Consider the following 23,879-nt stretch of genomic DNA (forward strand, 5'->3'; position numbering starts at 1 on the left):
TTTTGCAATAGACAAATATTTCAGTAGACACAGACAAAAAAAATCATAACACTGTGCTTATCAAATCACATATCAATAGACAAAACTATCAATCGCCTTAACAAGTCAGACAAATCAAACTTGTTGCATCTATCAATCAACCAATTTAGCAGCTTGTCATTTGTTTGATTTTCATTTGTCATATGCAGGCTGTAGTATACTTGAAACTAGACCTTGTTTATCTTGTATGAGATATTCCATCTCTGAAACTAGACATCATGATCATCCTATCAAACACAAACACATACTATCAACTTTGACAATATGATCAAAATGGTTATTGGCTTTCTTGGTTTAGTGAGTTATCTTTTATTGATTTATCTTTAGTTATGTTCCTATGTTAGTCAAGGATATCACTAAGTGATGAGAATGGTTAGGATGGCTAGGATGTTTCATGACCTCTATTGTTATTGTTTTTTGTTTGTGGTGTGTTGTTTATGATGTTATAAATCATGTATATCTTGGGTGTATGTGTTGGTTCCATCATTTTATGACTTATGGACATACCTCGACCCTTGATATACAACCCAATTTTTCAGAACATATCATGAATATGTTCCTTGTCTACAGTGTATCTATTTCTCTTTCAAAAGTATCACACTTTCAGTGCTCCATGACCTCCCCTAGCTCTCAACTATTGTGAATGATGGCACTCTCTTATCTAATGGTACCACCCCCTCATATAGAAACCTCCAATATCAAATCTCCTAACCATAATCTCTCATCCAATCAAATGCCTCTCACATAGTCATGTCCTTTACCCCCTTAATGAACTCTCAAACCTATCGATCTTCTTAATGTGCTCTCACCATTGTTTTATCCTGAGAAGCTACCAAGGAATCCCTCTCTACTACCCATTTCTCTCTCTCTATCATATGTTCATATTTCTATGTTAATATTTCTTCTCTCTCAGTAGTCAACTAATCCCTCTTTAATATCAGTCTCTCCATCTTTGTTTTCATTGGTGTCCTCTAGACATCCCACACTATCCTGTCTTGCTAAAAAGAGACTATACATCTCTCCAATCCTGTGGCATGTTCTCATTGGTAGTTGACCTCTGTTAGGATAATCGGTGAACAACTGAGAGGGGTGGGTGAATCAGTAACAGATTATAACTTTTAATCCACAATACAACCTTAAACAAATCAAGTACCGGTAAAGTACAAATAGATGGCGGTAGGAACAAATATCAGTAAACAATAAAACTTAACAATTAACTAGATAATCAATGCAAAGAAACCATACCACATAACACCATGATTTGTACATGGAAAACCTGAAAAGGGAAAAACCATGGTGGAAGCCTACCCACAATTAGATGATACTTCTATAAAAAGTATGTGATACAATGAGGGGCTTGCACATGTAGGAAGGCATACTGCCTAGAGCATACTGCTCATTACAAAAGAGTCTCACTGACTACAGAGAGGCTACAACCATTTAAAGATAAATGGACAACAATCCAATAGAGTGAACTACTAGAAAAAGAATCTACCATGATTATTGTCTCGGTTAAGCTCAGTGTCAGAGGACTAAATCCTCTTTTGAATCTAATTTGATCACCAATGATCAACCAATTCTTGTGCCTAAATTATATTACAATATTCGCACATTACATTCCTTGACCATCACCTTTCCAATAAACATGATACATTATAAAGAGTTTCTACCTCTTATTTATACAAACCTTAAGGCCTAAACCAATTAGCTTGGCCACCTAAAAGATAATAAGATCAATACATATATCCATATTACAATGATATGCCATGTTGGCTTAATAACCAATCCATAAATCCCTCGAAACATCCCGGTAACGTGTAGAGTAACATTAGCAAGATACTAGTTCATAACCTAGATATGTACCAAAACTATTTTGGGTCCACCATGCCAAAGCAATGTCTTCAAGTAGTTGAAGCATGACCAAAGAACATCTTCAATATCCTAAAATTCATGAAGAAACTGCACCAACACCAATTATGCATCCTGTCACGATTCCTCAATGAAAGATATGTCGGTAAAGCCTTAAACTAGTGCCAATAAGGGTTTACCAGAGTGTATGATAGCATTCAATTACCAAGATAATATCAACTAACCAAAAAATGCTCATGGAGCATATAACACATGAATTCAAACATGCTTCATTGATCCAAACATGCCAGAAATTACCAACAAATAGTCTCTTATGTTGGTAACACTAGAACATCTATCAGTAACCAAAACTTGTCTGTCGGTAATCAATGATAACAAGTAATGTTGAAATCAATGACAAAACATCAATGCAACACATAATCAATTCATCCATAATGCCAACAATCATCCCCTTTGGCATTGATGGAAACAATAGATGTGAAAAACATCTAAGTACCAAGAAGTGCCAAACAAGTCTCCCCCTGTGGAAGACAACCAACAATCTCCTGAGTATCAATAGCTCTCCTCCTAGGAATGATACCTCTGTAAGGTTCTAAATGATTTTTTACATTACTATCACTCCCCCTTTGACATCAATGCCAGAAATCTAACAAAAATATCAAAGCAATAATGTAAACCTCAAAGCTGACTACTCCCCCTGAGTAGTAGCACCACTCATCAGTGCCGGAATGAATAATGTCTTTGATAATGCATGTCGGATTGATGACAAATTGCATCAATCAAGTCTCTATCAGAGGGGTAGATGCCCTTAACCTATCTCTCAAATACTCAAATGATTCCTTAGATAGTGGTTTAGTGAATATATCTGCAATTTGTTCTTTAGTGTTCACATAAACCAATTTGACTTCCTTTGCTTCTACCTTGTCCTTAAGAAAGTTATACTTTATTGAAATAAGACTCTTCTTAGAGTGAAATACTAGAATCTTAGACATGTCAATATCTACAGAGTTATCACTGTAGATAACTACCGTTTCACTATAATTTACCTTGATATCGTTCAACATTTGCTTCATCTATAAGACCTAAGTGCAATTAGTTGTTGTTGCAACATACTTAGCTTCTCCAGTAGATAAAGAAATGCATGACAATTTTTTGCTGATCCATGAAACTAGTTTCTTTCCAAGAAAGAAAGCTCCACTAGAAGTTCTCTTCCTATTATTAGTATCTCTTGCCCAATCTGAGTCACTATATGCACATAAAGTGAATTCATCATTTTTAGAATACCATAAACCATATTTTATTGTTCCTTGCAAATACCTGAATATCCTCTTTACTGCACATTCATGATTTTCTTTAGGATTACTTTGATATCTTGAAACAATACTTACTGCATTCATAATATCAGGTCTAGTCTCAGTTAGATATAACAAACCACCAATCATAGATTTATACCTTGTCGGATTTACCGGTGTAGAAGTATCCTTGATAAATAGTTTCTCACTTGTATCCATAGGAGTACTTACTAGTTTGGAATTTTCCATACCAAACTTCTTCAACAATTCCTTCAGATACTTAGTTTGATAGATAAAAATGCCTTTGTCAGTTTGAGTAATCTACAAACTTAAGAAAAATTTCATCTCACCAATCATAGACATTTCAAATTTATTCTTCATGTTGTTATCAAATTCCATGCACAATTTATCTTCTCCTCCAAAAATGATATCATGAACAAATACTTCAATAATCAGAATATCATTGTCAGTGATATTATAATATAAATTACTATCAGCATTGCCTTTAGTAAAACCAAGCTTCAAAAGATATTTATCCAACCTTGCATACCAAGCTCTAGGAGCCTATTTCAAACCATATAAATCTTTCTTCAATCTACAAACGATATCTTTATCATCTGTCAGTGAAAATCCATCAGGTTGCTCAATGTAAACTTCTTCCTCAAGCTCACCATTCAAAAATGCATATTTAACATCCATTTGATAAACCTTATAGTTCTTCAACATAGGCAAGAAATAGTCTAATAGCTTCAATTCTAGCTATAGGTGCAAATGTCTCACCATAATCAATTCCTTCCATTTGAGAATATCTTTTACAAACCAATCTAGCCTTCTTTCTTACAACTTGACCATCCTCATTTAGTTTATTCCTAAATACCCATTTAGTTCCAATAACATTCCTTTTTTTAGGCTGGGGAACTAAAGACCAAGTCTCATTTTTCTCTATCTGATCTAATTCATCTTTCATAGCCTTTATCCAATGTTTATCCTTACAAGCTTCAATAATAGTTGCCGATTCAACTTGAGAAATAAGACATACCTCTTCATTTGCCAGTTTTCTTCTTGTCATAACTCCCTTGTTCCTATCTCCAATAATTTGATCTTTAGAATGATTTAATCTTACATACCTTGGTGTGTTTTGAAAACTTCTCTGATCATCAGTCACAGTTGAATTTTATGATTGTGCTGGTGTGACTGTCTCAGCTTTCTATACCAGTTGACGTATTGTCAGTTTAGTTATGATCATTTCCACTACCGGTTCCCTGTCATATGATATAGAATGAGTTTTGTATCGTTCATCCACTTTCACATTATCACTCTCCATAATTTTCTGCAATCTTTTGTTATAACATCTATATGCTTTTCTTTGAATTGAATAACCAAGAAATATCCCATCATCACATCTAGGATGAAACTTTCCAATTGAATCATCTCTTTTGATATAGCATTTACTTCCAAAAATTCTGAAATATTTAATAGTACGTGTATGTCCAAAGCATAGTTCATAAGGGGTCTTACCGGTTTCACCTTTGATGTGAACTTTGTTGAATGTGTAGACTATTGTACTCACTATTTCTCTCCAGTAGATATGAGGGAATTTGGCTTCCATCATCATAGATCTAGCTGCATTCAAAATGGTTCTATTCTTTCTTTCCACTGCTCCATTTTGCTGAGGAGTCCTAGGTGCAGATTGTTGTCTCCTAATTCCATTTGTCTCACAATAACTATTAGATTCATCAGAAGTGAACTCACCGCCATGATCTTATCTCAGACATTTGATTTTCAATCCAGTTTCAGTTTCAACCTTTACTTTAAAGATCTTGAATTTCTCAAAAGCTTTAGACTTCTCCCTTAGAAAAGTCACCCACATCATTCTAGAATAGTCATCAATAATCAACATGAAATGCCTATCACCTTGAAAGCTTCTAGTCCTTGTTGGACTACATAAGTTAGTGTGAATCAAATTAATTACATCATTAGATTTATCATGTATTCTTTTAAAATAACTTCTAACTTGCTTACCCAATTGACATTCCTTACATACGGGATTATGAGGCTTCATAATCTTAGGTGTATGTCTAACTTCCTTAGTTGAACTGATCCTAACAATACAATCAAAATTAACATGACACAACCTCTTATGCCATAGCCAACTCTCATCAATATGACCAATTAAGCATGTCTTATTACCAGTGTTTAAGTAGAAGATATTACTTCCTGTCTGAATACCGGTTGCAGTCTCCAAAACAGTCTTGTTAATGATTTTGCACTTTCTATCTTTAAACTTAAGTTGAAAACCCTTATCAACCAATTGACCAACACTCAAAATATTATGCTTTAAACCTTCTACATAATAGACATTATCAGTATTATTCTTGCCATCCAAAGAAATAATACCTCTACCTTTGATCATAGATGCCTTGTCATCTCCAAATCTGACTTAACCGCCATTGTATTCTTGTAGGGACATAAATTTCCCTTTATCTCTGGTCATATGATGTGAGCATCCACTATCAATTACCCATTCATCCTTATCTTCAACTTTTTCTACCAGGGTCTTTTCTTCATTTTTGATAGTCGGTTCCAGTTCATCTTCCTTCAAAGCATAGAACACCCATTCTTTTCCATTGCCAGATCCACTAGTAGAGTCTTCTGCAGGTTCATCTCCAGAGTCATCAGTCACTCCTTCCTCATCTGCTATGTAGCATTGTTTACTTTTCTTGAATCTATATCTATTCTGGTAAGGCTTAAAAGATTTCTTAACTCTTTCCTTAAACCTTGCATTCCTTTAATGACATCTAGATGCAAAATGACCAATCTTATTACATGCAAAACACTTAAAAGGTGCTTTTCCTTCATACTTACTTCTAGTTGGTCCTTTAGGTACTCTTCTATCAAATAAGGCTTCAAGTTGCTCAAGTTCTTCATCTTCTTTCCCGATGTCTTCCAATTATTTTGCATGTAGGGCTTTCCAATCACTTTTTCTAGTAGATGTTGATGATGATTCATGAAAATTAGGTTATGACTTTACAGCTCCAGAAGATCCAAATTCTTCAAGCTCAAAAGCAGATAATTTCCCAATCAGAATGTCTTTGTTAACTGAAGTGTTTGCCATTGTTCTTAACTTATTAATTGCAATTTCCTTCATCTTGTAAGCCAGTGGAAGGGCTCTCAAGACTTTGAAAACAATTTCATCTTCACTTAGAAATCCTCCACAACATTGAATTCCCATAACAATCTCATTTACTCTTTCCATAAATATAGCAATTTTTTCATTATCTTCCATTTTCAAGTTTTCATATCTTACCTGGTAACCATCAATTTTAGCACTTTTGACAGTAGGATCACCTTCATTCAAAGTTTTCAATTTGTCCCACATAACCTTAGTCAATGATTTATCAATAAATCCCATGATCCACTGATCAGTAAGTGCACACAAGAGGGCTTCTCTAGCTATGCAATCATTTTCAATATTCTTATCCAAGTCTATAGGAGCAGGATTGCCAGATGTCGGATCATAAGGTGTGTATAATTTCTTAGTGATCTCCCAAATATCTTTGCCAAGACATATTAGATGTGTCTCCATTCGAATTTTCCATATCCCATAATTTGTTCCATCAAGCTTAGGGATTTGTCTTCTGAAAATAGTTATCGGTGGATTAGAAGTGTTAGTCACAATAGGATCTACGTCAAGCAGTTAAGCTTCTGCAAAAGGGGACCAAATATCTTATACCAATTGTTAGGATAACCGGTGAATAACTAAGAGGGGGGGGTTAACAAGTTGTTAACAGATTCTAACTTTTAATCCACAATACAACCTTAAACAAATCAAGTATCGGTTAAGAAAATATAGATGCTGGTAGGAACAGATACCAGTAAATAATAAAACTTAACAATTAAATAGATAATCAATGCAAAGTAACCATACCACATAACACCATGATTTGTATGTGGAAAACCTAGAAAGGGAAAAACCATGGTGGGAAGCCTACCCATAGTCAGATGATACTTCTGCAGAAAGTATGCGATACAATGAGGGGCTTGCACATGCAGGAGGGCACACTACCTAGAGCATACTACTCATTACAAAAGAGTCCCACTAAATACAGAGAGGCTACAACCATCTCAAGATAAATGGACAATAATCCAATAGAGTGAATTGCCAGAAATAGCATCTACCATGCCTAGTTACAGTCCCGGTTAAGCTCAGTGTCGAAGGACTAAATCCTCTTTTGAATCCAATCCGACCACCAATGATCGACCAAATCCTCTGCCTGAATGATATTACAATATTCACACATTACATTCCTTGACCATGACATTTACAATAACCATGATACATTACAAAGAGTTTCTACCTCTTATTTATACAAACCCTAAGGCCTAAACCAATTAGGTTGGCCACCTAAAAGATAATAAGATCATTACATAATTCCATATTGCAATGATATGCCATGTCACTTTATAATAAATCCATAAATCCTCCTGAAACATCTTGATAATGTGTAGAGTACATGTTAGCATGATACCAGTCCATAACCTAGATAGGTAATAGACCTATTCTGGGTCCATCATGCCAAAGCAATGTCTTCAAGTAGTTGAAGCACGATCAAAGAACATCTTCAGCATCCTGAAATCCATGAAGAAACTGCACCAACACCAATTATGCATCATGTCACTATTCCTCAATGAAAGCTCTACCGGAAAATCCTTAAACCTGTGCCGATAAGTGTTTACAAGAGTGTATGATAGCATCAAATTACCAAGCCAATGTCAACTGACCAAAACATGCTCATGGAGCATATAACACATGAAATCAAACATGCTTCATGGATCCAAACATGCCTAAAGTGACCAATAGATAGTCTCTTCTACCGGTAACACTAAATCATTTACCGATAACCAAAACCTATTTGTTGGTAATCAACTGTAACAACTAGTGTTGACATCATTGACAAAACATCAATGCAACACATAATCAATTCATCCATAATTCCAACAATCTCTCCTTACATAGTCTGATCATCTAGGATGTGCTTAACACCATCTGCTACTATTATACCCTATATGCATTCATGCTACTCTGCTACTACATCATCTTGATACTCATCCAATGTATCTAAATCCCAATCCTTTGACTCTCTATCCTTTGAGTCTCCATCTTCCTTATCTCATGACTCTCTCTCCTCTAAGTGTAAATCCTCTCTCTCCTCTGATTCTACATCCTCTCCATCCTCTAAATATTTTTCCTCCTCATTTTCCTCACCCTCCTCATCCTCCCCATCCTCTCTTGACCCATCCTCATCTCCCATGTCTAGGTCTCCATCATGTTGTCTCCTTTGACCTCTCTTATCTCACTCTAGTATCCTCAAGATTGGAATGTCTAGATATGTCAAAGGAACATTTTTATTCCTAGTAAACCATCTATCATAAGCCTATGTGGTTCCTGCATCTATCACATCTGCATCTACCACTACTTCCTCAGGTGTAACCATTGAAACTCTATAAATGATACATCGAGTATGATAGTAGGACCCCAATTTGCTATCTCTCTCTTGTATCATGCATAGTGAGCCATACCTATAGGGAAATCTCATCTCTCCCCAAAATGTCTTTGAACCCTCTTTGATAGTTGTATCTTGCAGACCCTTTCCCTAAGAATCACTCATCCTCTGAAATACCTCTCATGTTAGCAATAAAAAAGATGCTAATAATCATTTGACCATCCCTCATAGTCCTTGTATGGTCTCCATGTAAAATCCCTCAAGCAATCTAGTTGATGTCTCCAGAATAGTGTGTCCTATTGGTCCTCATGATAAGACCCCATCATAGAAATACACATATGGTAACCCAGAACATATCTATCACTCTAGTATAGGCTGGCATATAACAATATGCTCATATGCTTATGCCTGTAGAAGTGTCATCTCATAGCTAAGTGTCAAAGCCTCTCTGTATACTATTTGATGTAGATGGAAGTACAACATACCCAAAGTGCATGGTCCCCAAGCAAATATTGTACCCTCTGACACCAAGCTCTCTAACACTCATCCCCATCCAATAGAAAATCCATGTCCTCTCTTGTCTGGTGCAACTAATCCTACTATAACCATAGTGATTACTGTCACTAACTTTTGATGTTGTACTTCCATAGTATCCCATCTAACCTCATAATTCACAATGCATAACTCATCCTCATCAACCTTGAATAACTGTCTCAAAGCCTCTCTCCCTATAGATGGCTCATACATTGCTAACTCCTCTTGAATAGTAATCTTGAGGATGCACCACATATCCTCTAGTGTGATCATCACCTCCCTTGTTAGTAGATGGAATGAATTCATCTTCAAGTGCCACCACTGTTCTAGTACTTTAATCATAGCCCTATTTTACCTTATACTAGGCATGTATGTGATGTTATATAACCCTAAACCAACCATATAATCTCTCTCCCAGTAATCTAGTCATTGACACAATGCAAGGCATGATGGACGACTCATGATTCTAGACAAGTGGTAATTGAAATTGCAATGTGATTGGGGAAAAGATCAAATTATCCCTAGTTCATCTAAACCCTAACCCTAATTGGTAAACCTTTGTTGGCATACTCAGTTGAACCCCTTGTTAGTCTCTCCCAAACCCTAATTTACCAATTTTAACCCTTACCTTATCTCCCAACCCTCCTATCCCCTTATCCTCTTATCCCCTATAGTTGTCTTGACCAATTGCACAATTGTTTTGACCACATATAGTAGATTGTCCCAACTACATATTTAATTAAACTAATTGCAAAGTGTAGTCCCCCAACTATGTAGTAAATTCCTCCAATTGCATAGAAGGCATGATTGATTGTGCAACACTCTGTCCTTCCTCCCCCAACATGCATTAAAAATTGAACAAATTAACCTAATAAAGTATGCATAAATCATAAATTGACAAGTGGATATTCAACTACATACTTGTGGTCTTGCACCCCTCTATCATCGGTAGCTCTGCATGTGTTCCCCATGATGAGTTTTTTATTGGAATTAACACCATTCTTCATCCTTACTCCAATCTTTAGAGCCCAAACTTTCCAAATGGGAGAATGCAAATGACCTCTTCTCACCCTCCCAACCCCTTTTTATATCCCTCCCCTTGCCTAGATGAACATGCTTTCCCTCCTCTTTTGCATTGGCCAATGTCCTTTTCTCCTTCCAATGCTTGTATCTTTCTCATCCTAGCTTAGTTTCCACTTTTGTTTGATCTGTTGGCATCGTACTTTCTTTGTCGACAAATTAGCCTTTTTTCTTGATTTTTTTGATCATTTTCTCAAGGGGGCACCCTTGTATCCTACCATGTCTGGGGCATGTTTTGTTCTTGATTATCATTCATATATTGTCTAAGACAACATTTAGAAATCATATTTTCTTAGAGAGGGGCAAAATGTAGATACTTAAAATCTGCATCACTTTCGTTCTCCATTTTTAACCTTTTCGCATGATTCCATCTTGTTTGTTCCTCGATTAGATTGATCTCTTGCCTTACGATTTCAGGTTTAGGATTGAATTTTTGTCCTTAACCTGACCCCTCTTGTGTTATACCTCTCCCTTGTCACTCTTGTAGTGACATTTTGCCTAATTGCATCTCAATTACGAATTGTGTCTCGATTAGGGTTTTTTTGCCCCTAATTTGACCCTTCCCTTCAGCCTTTTTCACACCTATCTATATTCTTCCCTTTTATTCCCACTCCTAGTGAAAAATTTCCATTTTGATCCCTTCTTTATCCCCCTTTCATTGTATTTTTTCCCTCTCGCTTCGGCAGTGTCCATTTTGATCCTTTTCTCTGTCTTAATTTTAGGGTTTTTAGGCTTGCTTTTTAGGGTTTCACCACTTCTCGTCTCCTATTTCCGATCCTATTGAATCCGCTTTCCTACCTATTCATGTGTGAAGGTTTCATTTTGAACTCTTTTCTATTACCATGGCATCATATTTGTCCCTTTTCCATTAGTGACCTACTTTGACTCGATTTATTTAGTATTGCTCGGTTTTACCTAGTTTGCCCTAATTTGTAGTTTTTCACTCAAATTGCTTCTTTTCCTTTTCAATATTTCTCATTCTGACCTAAATTGAATTAAGTTGACCCTTTTTAGGTTTAATTAATTCATAATTAATTAAGCCCCTTTTTACTAATTTTTCTACTCTAATCTGCCATCAAACTTCTTCCCATTTTAAAATTAATTAAATAATATTGTATTATTTAATTAATTTTATTTTTTCCCATTTAATTAAATAATCATAATTTATTAATTAAAGGTTCATTCATTTTAATCTATAGTTTAATAATTCATGTTAATTATTCAATTATCTAATTATGTCTTTAAATTAAATAAATATCTTTATTTATTTAATTTTCCTAATTATCTTCTCGCATGAGGATAATATCCACTTTTTTCAAATTTTAATTGAAAATATCTTCCCAATTTTTGCAAATGGCACCTTTGTCTCATGAATTATCTTTGATTTTTGAAAATCCTGAATATCTCATTTTAATTCAATTTTTAATCCAAAAATGAGGTATGCATCCCGAAAAAATTAATTTTTTCCTTTTGTCACTTTTTCCTTCTTCTCCTTTATCCTTCCTTAGATGGCAGCTTTGCCATGTGTTTGATCTCATTTGTCCACCTAATCAAAAATATTTTCTATCTTTCTAGTCTGTTGAGTCTCTCGTTTTCTATAAATTGAGGACTCCCCTTCAATCAAATCAAATAACTTTCATTCATTTTTACTCTATCAAATTATTCATCTAGTTTTTTTATACATTAATATTTTGTCAATCTTAGAACCTAACTTTTTTTCATCATCAATAGCCCCTTCACTTTCATTGTTTCATGCACATGGCTTCTTGAGAGTGACATATCAATAATAGAGCCGAAAGGAAGAGCACCAAGGTCTAACTGAAGAAGCGATGGGTGATTTTCATTCATTTTAGTCTTTGTTTTAGTTACTTTGTTGGTAGGATTAGAAATTTTAGCTTGCAATTTGAGTTTCTATGATTAGCTTAGGAAATATTGGATGCATTGTTTCAGTTTCTCGAACTGATTCATTTTTCCTTGTCTATAGTATTGCTTATGATGATATGATGGCATTTTACTAGCGTTAACCCCACTTCATGATTATATTGGATGAGGTGATGATATGGTTATCATGAATTTTTACTACTGTATTCATGATAGAGACAATGTCATACCACTCATTATGAGAATGATATAATGTTATGATTCTCTCTCACTTATCTGATTATTTATAATAGATGATATTTTATATGTTGTATCATGGATATTGGTGGTTGCAAGATTATAGGTACTAGACATCAACTCCACCTGATCTCATAGGTCTAAGCATGTCTTTATTCTAATGAAAAGTTGATCGGAGGTGAAATGAGTTCCTTCTACACACTCTAAGCGTAAGTTGATAGTATTGTCAGTTAGTGTATTGTCTTGAGTTCTTGGTCAGTGTCATGTGGTATGTGTCAGAATCCAAGAACACTGAGAGGGGGGAGGGGGGTGAATCAATGTTCTACGAGAATGGATAAATTTAACCTTATTAATACAACAACTCAACAACTGGTAAACATAAAATCATATAACAATAAGCAATAGTGCAACCACAAAGATAAACACCACAACACTATAGATTTATACATGCAAAACCTTAAAAAGGAAAAACCGTGGTGGGAATGGATACCCACAATATCTATCCATTGATTAGATGAATAAATATTACAACAAGGGGCATGAAAATGTGAGAAGGCCAACAACCTAGAGTGCACTGCTCATCACAAAAGGAGCCTCACTAAATACATAAAACAACAGACTACAATCTAGAATGAAGATTGAACTGCAAGTATAACATCTCCTATGCTTGAATACAGTTCTGGTTAAGCTCAATACTAAAGGCCTAAAACCTCTTACATAAACCCAACTCTATCACCTATGATCAACCAAATCCTCTTCTCAAAACTGATTATTATATTATTCACTCCTTGCATATATGCATGATCTACAATGAGATATTACACCAATTTTATACCAACTCGGGACCTAATCAATTAGGTTGGCCACCCAAAAGATAATTCAATAAATCCATTTCATAATCTAGAAATAAAATAAAAAAACATGTTGGCCTAAGGCCAAACAAATATCATCCAATCAATAAAACATCCCAGAAGCACGTCAAAAGGATCCACCAACACGTTTCATGAAACCGATCCATAACCTAGATAGCACCAGACCTAAATTAGATCCACACATGCCAAAGAAATGATACCAATTAGTAGGGGAACAAACACAATCAACATCAGCATCCTGAATCTCTTCTAGAAGCCGCACTAAGACTACTTATGCATTATATCAAATATCTTCAATAAAGCTCTGCCGGTGAAACCCTTACTAGACCTACAAAGAAGGCTTACTAGAACATAAGATAGCATCTGATCATCAAATCAATACCAACTAACTAAAACATACTTCAGAATCATATGAACAATTCATGCATACTTATTCCATCATTCAGATCATATTGGTGATAATCAACTGATAATCTTCCCAATCCAATCCTTCTACCGAAAGCTGGTAAACAACCATAACAGCTAGTGTTGACATCAATGACAAAACATCAATGCAACACATAATCAATTCCTTCATATTGCCAATAATACCCCCCTTTGGCATTGATGGCAACACTAGATGTGAAAAACATCCAAGTGCCAAACAAGTCTCCCCCTATGGAAGACAACGAACAATCTCCCATAAAATGATATAGAAATGAAGCTCTGAACCAAATTTGAATCAAAAGACCAAATACCACCAAACTTACTGCCAAACTCTCCTTGAGAAGTGCAATCAATCTAAAAAATAGATAGCATAGGTTTTTCACATATATTCCTCCCCCTTTGACATCAATGCCAAAGATATGACATAGATATCAAATAAAATATGAAAACTCTAAATCTCAAAGTTGACTACTCCCCCTAAGTAGTAGCATTATTTCATCAATCTGGAGCAAAAGATATCTCTAATAATGCATACTATACTGATGCACATAGATGCATCATTTAATTCTCTACCAGAGGGCCAAAAACTCCCAATTTGTCTCTGAAGTACTCAAATGATTCCTCAAACCAATCTGACTTCATTTGCTTCTCCATTAGAAAATTATACTTGATATAAATGTGCTTAGTCTTGGAGTGAAATATCAGACTATTTGATATGTCAATAGCTACAGAGTTATCAGAGTTAACAACTATCGGTTCATTGCAATTTACCCTTATATCCTTCAACATTTGCTTCATCCATAGAACTTGAATGCAATTAGTTGTTGTTGCACCATATTTAGCTTCAGCAGCAGATAAAGAAATGCATGACTTCTTCTTGTTGATCCATGAAACTTTTTTCCAAGAAAGAATGCTCCACCAGATGTGCTCTTCTGATCATCAACATCACCCACCCAATCTACATCTTTATATGCACATAAAGTAAATTCATCATCTTTAGGGTACCATAAACCATATTTAGTTGTTCCTTGCAAATACCACAATATCCTTTTTATTGCACTTTCATGATTTTCTCTTAGATTACTTTGAAATCTTGATACAATATTGACTACATTCATTATATTTGGTCTAGTGTGAGTTAAATATAGCAAATCACCAATAATGGATTTATATCTTGTAGGATTTACTAGAGGGGATACATCTTTAATTGACAAATTTTCACTTGTAACCATAGGAGTACTAATCGGTTTGGAATTTTCTATACCAAATTTCTTCAATAATTCCCTTATATACTTAGTTTGACAGATAAAGATGCCTTTGTTAGTCTGAGTAATCTACAAACCTAGAAAAAAACTTATTTCTCCAGTCATAGACATTTCAAATTAATTCTTCATATTATCAGAGAATTCCATGCATATATTTTCTTCACCTCCAAAAATGATATCATCAACAAATTCTTCAATAATCAGAATATCATCATTAGTGATCTTATAATATAGGTTACTATCAACATTACCTTTTATAAAATCAAGATTCAAAAGATACTTATCCAACCTTGCATACTAAGCTCTAAGAACCTTTTTTAATCCATTTAGGACTTTCCTTAATCTACAAACCATATTTTTATCATCTATTAGTAAAAATCCATTAGGTTGCTCAATAAAGACTTCCTCTTCAAGTTCTCCATTCAGAAATGCACACTTAACATCCATTTGATAGACCTTGTGGTTCTTATAGGCTACATAAGCAAGAAATAGTCTAATAGCTTCAATTGTAGCTATCGATGCAAAAGTTTAACCATAATCAATTCCTTCCTTCTAAGAATAATCTTTCTAGACCAATCCAGCCTTGGTTCTTACAACTTGTCCATCCTCATTTAGTTTGTTTCTAAAAACCCATTTAGTTCCAATGACATTCTTATTTTTCAGGTCGGGGAACCAAAGTCCAAGTGTTGTTCTTTTCTAACTAATCTAATTCATCTTCCATAGCTTGCATTCAACATTCATCTTTACAAGCTTCAATTACAGGTGCTGGTTCAACTTGAGAAATTAAACATACCTCATTAGCTGGCAACCATCTTCTTGTACAATTATTTGATCTTCTGAATGATTCAACCTTACATACCTAGGAGTCTTCTAACTTTTTGTTTCTATGTGTTGCTCTTCAGTTACAGTTGAGTTTTCTAATGATACTGGGGTAACCGGTTCAACATTTTGTTCCATTACATGCATTACCAGATTAGTTATGATCATTTCCACTAATGCCTCTCATTTATAAGTTCTGATTAACAATCTTCACAATTCTCTGCAGTGTTTTGTTATAACATCTATATGCTTTTCTTTTATTACATTAACCAAGAAATATCCCTTCATCACATCTAGGATCAAACTTCTAATTCATTATCAAGGATTCTGAAATACTTAACTTTAGATGTATGACCAAATCATAACTCATAAAGTGACTTACCGCTAAACCAAACCAGATCCAAGATCCAACAAATCTTCATCGTTTAACCTTCAAACTGACTTCTCCAAAGATCTGAAACAAGCTTTCAGACCACTACTAGGGGAAATGCAATATTTATCATCAATTTTCCTCCCCTTAAGGGGAATGCCTTAGTTACCGGATGAGTTTCATGCCAGTGCAGGAACATTTTGCTCTGCCAGTTCAATAATCGGGGTATATCCTTTAGCCAAATGAACATCTGGGGCAATTGATTTTATTGGTTGAGCATCAGATTTCACAACACAATTCTTCTCATGCTCCTTCTGAATGTCATCAACCTTCTTCTTTCCTTTTTCATTAGATTTATCACTTCCTGTTGGTAGGTTCTTGCTTCTGCAAAATTTAGCAATATGTCCTACTTTTTTGCATGCATAACAAGTGATATTATTCTTTTGAATTACCTTATTGTAACCTTGACCATTCCTTGACCTGCATTGATTATCCATATGTCCAAACTTTCCACATGCATGACATTTCATATTTATTCTATAATCTTCTATCTTATGACCATACCTTTTACAATTTGAACATTGACCAAGAACTGCATTGTTATCCGGATTTGCTTTATTTCTACAATGTCTTACCATATGACCAAATTTATTACAAACAAAACATATACCATTGAATTTATATGCATTGGGTTGCCTTACCGGTGACCTTTGGTTCCGGTTGACCTTCTGATCATTCTGCATACCGGAGCTCTGACCTTGTTCAAATCCAAGTCCTCTAGTGTCTCCCTTGTGCCTTTGATCCTTCAATAGCTCATCAAGTTTAGTATAAATAACCTTGAACTTATCTTTGTATTCATTTTTAGCATCCAGATCTCCTCTTAAAATTGTCACCATTCTTTCCAACTCTTGTTCATTATTCTATGATTGCAACAATTCAGTTTTAAACATAAAATTCTAAAGCACCAACCTAATGCATTCCTCATATTTGTCTTTAAGAGATATAGAAAAAAATTCTGCATTCTTCTTTTGGTTTTCAATCTCCTTACACATCCTCATAGTTAGGGCATGAATTTCATTCTTCATCACACCATTCTCCTGACTCAGCTTCTAACATTGTTCCTTAAGGGAATCCTTCTCTTCATCATCCTGATTTTGCAAATGTTCCTTCCTTTTATCTTGAGAATTATATATATTTTCTTGTAGAGTGATAATGAATTCTTTTGCAGATCTAAGTTCATCTTCCAGCTTTATGTTTTTAAAATTTTCAACTTCAAAATCTTCAAGAGCAACTTCAAGCTGCTACCTCAAACATATTTCCATGGATTCCAAGATCTTTCTCAAGTGGTTAGGCTTCTTGGGAAAAGAGGACCAGACTCTGATACCAATTGTTGGAATCCAAGAACATTGAGAGGGGTGGGGGTGAATCAGTGTTCTATTGGAATGGAGAAATTTAACCTTATTAATACAACAACTCAACAACTAGTAAACATAAAAGCATATAACAATAAGTAACAGTACAACCACAAAGATGAACACCATAAAACCATATATTTATATGTGGAAAACCTCAAAGAGGAAAAACCACAGTGGGATTGGAGACCCATAATATCTATCCACTGATCAGATGAATAAATATTACAATAAGGGGCCTGCACATGCAGGATTCCCAATAGCCTAGAGTGCACTGCTCATCACAAAAGAAGCCTCACTGACTACAGAAAACAACAGACTACAATCTGGAATGAAGATTGAACTGCAAGTATAGCATCTCCTATGCTTGAGTATAGTTCTGGTTAAGCTCCATACTAGAGGCCTAAAACCTCTTACATAAACCCAATTCAATCACCTATGATCGACCAAATCCTCTATTCAAAAATGGTTATTACATTATTTGCTCCTTGCATATACGTATGATCTACAATGAGATCTTACATCACTTTCATACCAACCCAGGACCTAACCAATTAGCTCAGCCACCCAAATAATAATTCAATAGATCCATTACATAATCCAAAAATAAAATCATAAAACATGTCGGCCTAACGCCAAACAAATATCATCCAATCAATAAAACATCCCAAAAGTGCATCAGAAGGATCCACCAACACATTTCATGAAACTGATACATAACCTAGATAGCACTAGACCTAAATTAGATCCACACACCCCAAAGCAATGACACCAGTCAGTCAAGGCATGAACACAATCACCATCAGCATCCTAAATCCCTTCTAGAAGCCACACCAACACCACTTATGCATTATATTAAAGATCTTCAATAAAGGTCTATCGGTGAAACCCTTACCGAACCTACAAAGTAGGCTTACTAGAACATAAGATAGCATCTAATCATCAAGTCAACAACTAACTGAAACATATTTCTTAAGCATTTTAACCATTCATACAAACTTATTCCATCATTCAGATCAGATTGGTGACAATCAACTTATAATCTTCCCAATCCAATCCATTTACCGAAAGTTGGTAAACAACCATAACAGCTAGTGTTGACATCAATGACAAAACATCAATGCAACACATAATCAATTCCTTCATATTGCCAACAGTATGTTGTTCAACCCTATGACAAGTTTCTTCATTAGTTGTGATTATTTATTAATTAATAATCAATTGATTTATATAGTTTATTAAGTATCAAATTAAATTTATCGATGGCATTAATATTAAATATTAATGTGTGATTATTATTATTGGGAATTGTTATTTATTAATGTTTATTTTATGGATTTTTAGTTTATTGGTGCTTTTGTATTATTATTATTTTAATTATTTGATGGTTTAATGTTTATTTAAATAATATTATTTTATTATTATTTCACCTCAAATTTGGGTATGATAGGTATGATTAATAATATTTTTAATTATTTGATGTCAGTTATGTTGGATTATGGGTTTTTGGATTAATTCATATTTATTGAGCTTTGTCAAGGGTTGGTTGGTTGGAGATTATTTACATTACTACGAGATTTTGGATTTCGTGCTTGGATTTGGATTTAGATTTAGAATTGGAGCTTGGATTTTGGATTGTGTTTTGTCAAATTTAATTGTCCTTTATCTTCTATTACCAAGTTGGAGAAATCTTCCTTATCTACAATTTTATTTGAAAAGATTGTTTGGAAAAGATTGTTTGTCGGGAGGAATTTGGAGTTTTCTGCAGAGTAGATAAATAAAATATATGAATATGAAATTTGGTTTAATTTGTATTTTATATGGTTGCTTATATTATGGGAACCTAGGAATGATTTTTGTGCTTTTTGTGAATAATATCTATTTTATCTTTCTGCACATAGCCGTGTATGGTTCATGTCTGGGCTGGTTGTATCTTGGATCTTATTGGTTTATAAATTTGTGGAGAGAGTATGTCTAACTATGTCTTGTGATGGAGTCTATTGCTTCCCTCCTTGTTACTGGAAGTGGATTTTTGTATTGTGTCAGATGCATATGCTTTAACTTGCATTTGATTATTTCACTCAATATATGTGCCTCTTGGTTAATTATGTTTGTATTATGTCGCTTGATTGGCACAGAGAAAATTTTTATGTGCTTAATATGATTCTAGATTTTATCAGTTTATTCTCTATTTTTTGAGTATGTTTTTTCTCTGTGCAAATGTGCTATAGTTTTGTTCATATGCACTAGAGAGTACTGTATATGTGTTGTTTGAGTAAACAAATGCACTACCCTATGCCTACATGCACTTCCGAGTTGGGTATATGCACTGCAAAGATGTGTAAAAGCATAGTAGAATGTTGTGTATGCATTGTCTTTCTATGTATAGACATCATGATCTACACTAAGTCATATTTATTTACATAATATAGACACTTCATCCTACTTATTCATCAGAAAACAATGTATTACTTCACTCCAAGTAATATACTAGTCCTATAAACATAGCATCAGTTAAGAGAATACACACAATTTTCCTCCTACTCTATAACATGATCATTTCTATACCAAAAAAACCTTTAATATTCAAGCAAGCACTAGAAGTTACAAGGCAAACCAAAGCCACATAGAATTATTTAAACATTATTTTCATCAAGGAGATATGTATAATAAATGAATACACATGTTGCACACAATTATGATTTCCAAAATGAAAGAAAGAGAAAGGGCACATAGAACAACCATGAAAAACATCCAAGGCTCCAATAACCTCTTCCAAACATGAATCCCAAAAGGGGTAGCACAAAACAAGAACACTATAACACACTTCACACAACTAATGACTAAAACCTTAACTAGAGATCCCAATGTTCACAACACGGGCTTTGAACCTCTCTCTCTCCCTATCAAGATGCTCAAAAATTTGTTGTCCCTCATGATTTTTCTCATGGGAATCATGAGAAGGATGGTTCTGGTGAGTTCCAATAACCACCCCCTCGACCTCTAGCATTCTCTTAGGAGGCATCCTCCCAAACAAGACATCGCAAAAGGATGAGTCTATGGTTACTGTGAAAGGATGACAAAAAAGAGAAACACACACAAATGAGTCTAAGGAACTAGAACAGAATAATGAGCTCATATGAAACCAGAGTACCCAGTGTTAGAACTTGGGCTCTGATACCAAATGTAATGCCTTGGCAAAGAACCCTAGAGGAACTAAGCTAACTAACTCAACTAAGAGAAATGCATTTTTTTTAACATCTTAAAGTGTATACTAATGCAATGCTCTATAAGAGAATAATATGAACTAAAATGCACAAGTAGAAAGACATATATCCAAACCATCCTCTAAGGTTCCTTAACCTTGTTACTTATCAAATCATAAACATGAAAGAAAACTAAATCCAACATAAATACCAACTTAACCATTCATTAAAAATTTAGTATCAATGAGCAAGTTAACATATTTTGAAAGATTCATTTCCATTCAATTTCATTATGATAAGAAATTAATGGCATTCATTAAATCTTTAAGAATAGGTTCATTTTAGGACCCAAATCCAAATGTTCGTATAATTCCATTCAACAATAAATGACTAACACATATCCTATCCAAATGGTGTAATAACATCATTTAACTAGTTATCATAAATCCTATAACCATTTACTTAGATTACATCATAATTAAACCATTGTTTACATCATCCACCTTTTAGGTGTGTGGAATATAACAATTAAATTTCTTATCCATATAGCATAACAACAATATAAAGAATGTATGAATCTTCTTCTAATCTAGATAGAAACTATATCTAAGAGGAACATCTTGAGTGATAAGAAAAGCCAATCCACACAATGAATTGGTCCAAAATACTCAATGGAAGTAGGAAACTACCGTAGAACACAAGATATCATTGAGGGGGGGGTGAATCAGTGATTATAAACAATTTCAAATAATGTTTGCAACCAGTAGAATAATGAAAACACTAAGAAGCAATCACACACAAGAGAACATCACATAACACTGGATATATGAGGAAAACCCAATGTGGGAAAAACCTCCATGAGAAATGCTACTAGAGATCTACTACTCCAATACAACCTCACAATGAAATAACAATTTTATAATGTTTAGGGCACAAACCCAAGGAGTACCAACCCCTAACAATTTATGGGGACCTACCCAAAGGAGAAACAACCCCTACACTGAGCACCCACTCAATGAAATTCAATGAGATATAAAATTAATACAATGATAAGCACCTTGTTACAAATGAGTTTTATAACCTTTTTAAACTATTCACCCTGATGGTTGAACTATTTTCTATCACACTGCTTCTTCTCTACCAGATCTCAGTTTTCTCTATCTAAATCCTCTTCAACTCAGCTTTTGCCTTGCCGAATCTCCTCTCACACTCTCTCTACTTTCATTCACTCTCAACAAGTATCTTACTGGTTCATTCTCTACCGGTTTGAAAGACTATTATGCTCTATAACAGTGTACCGATTACCTTAAACCTTGTCAGTTTAACCCTTCTTATCAGTTCTTCTTCTAATACTCAATCATTTCAATATTTTTCCTATCAACACTTAGACTAATCAACTCTCATCTAGCATGATCACACTTTGTCATCACATAGCTTAAGTATTTTCTCTACACATTTATACACATGCTTTCCCGCCAAAACAAAATCTCAAACTTTATGTGCCTAGGGTTTTCTTCACCGACTATGATTCGTATGAAATCAGATCTCATCTTCTTGAATCGACAACCTGCAACACTTCAACAAAAATCTTTGTCCTTTTTTATTCTTCTAATGAATGTTTACTATATTTAGCAAATTGGACCTTGTTCATCAGCCTTAATTTTGTCAATCACAATAAATTATCTAGTTGTCTCCTTCTCAAGATCAATAAGACGATCATATATCCTGCTTCAATCAAAAAATAAATCTTTGCCTTTCAATCTGCTTCGAGCCACAATCCTCTGCAATCAATCCATGATTTCCACAGTCTTCATTTAATATCGAACTAATTGACAACTACCTTACTGATGCACTATTCACCTACCACTACATGTTCGTCACCTAGAGTCCATGTGACATCTCTGTCATCATCCAATTCACTTGACTGTATTGGTTCAAACTTAGTCACCAACTGGTTAACCTTCATATCGTGCACTTCTTTGTTTTGCTGATTATGACATGTTATCATTTACTAGTGACAGTCCTTAACCATTTTGCCAAAGTGGCAAACACTTCACATCCTTTCATCTTCTTATTTGGGTCCTTCAATTTGTCTCTTTGCTTTCTTACCAATTGACATCAATAGGCCAACAATCTATAATACTCCTACTTGCATACTAGTAACGTTCAACTTGCATACCGATTGACATCAATGATAACACAATGCCAACAATCTACCCCTTTGGTATTGATGTCAACACACAATGTCAACTCACATTTTATTCACAACTGCACTGTTTCTCCAACTACACTCTTTCTCCAATAGCACTCTTTCTCCAACAGCACTCTTTCTCCCCCTTTGACAACAATGACAAAGGGCTCAGACACCAACTTCACTCTGGAGACTGATGATCGATTTATCCTTTGTTGTTCTCAAAATTTGATTCACTTTAAAATCCTTATAGTGATATGATAACTCTGTGTAGTCACATAAATCTGTCCACTTAATTAAATGAATACTTAGTATTTATTTGATTATTTAACCATCAATTAATAATTAATTAAATTAATATTTAATTAATTCATCTTAACCCTATTCTCCTATTAATTAAATAAATTATTCAATTTATTTGATTTAATTCACTTAACCAAATTCAGACCATTAATTAAATAAATAAATCATATTTATTTAATTAAATCTTCTCTCACATTTAAATAAATTAATATTTATTTAAAACCCCCAAAATCCCACCTCTCACATTTAAATAAATTAACATTTATTTAAATCACCTTTATCTTCTACCCACTTGCATTTTCCTACAAATGCAAGTTGCACAATTATTTTAAATAAATAATTTATTTAAATCACCTTTATCCTCCACCCACTTGTATTTTCCTACAAAAGCAAGTTGCACAACTATTTTAAATAAATTATTTATTTAAAATCCTATTTATCCTCACCCACTTGAAACCTTTAATGGTTTCCCTTAAAGTAGTCAAACTTGATGGCTTTAAAGTCTTCAAACTTGATGGCTTCCTTCTATAGTCTTCTTAAGACTTTAATGGTTTTCCTTAAAGTCTTCAAGCCTTTAAT

The sequence above is a fragment of the Cryptomeria japonica genome, chromosome 6 (genome assembly GCF_030272615.1).
Source record: "Cryptomeria japonica chromosome 6, Sugi_1.0, whole genome shotgun sequence".
NCBI classification, from domain to species: Eukaryota; Viridiplantae; Streptophyta; class Pinopsida; order Cupressales; family Cupressaceae; genus Cryptomeria; species Cryptomeria japonica.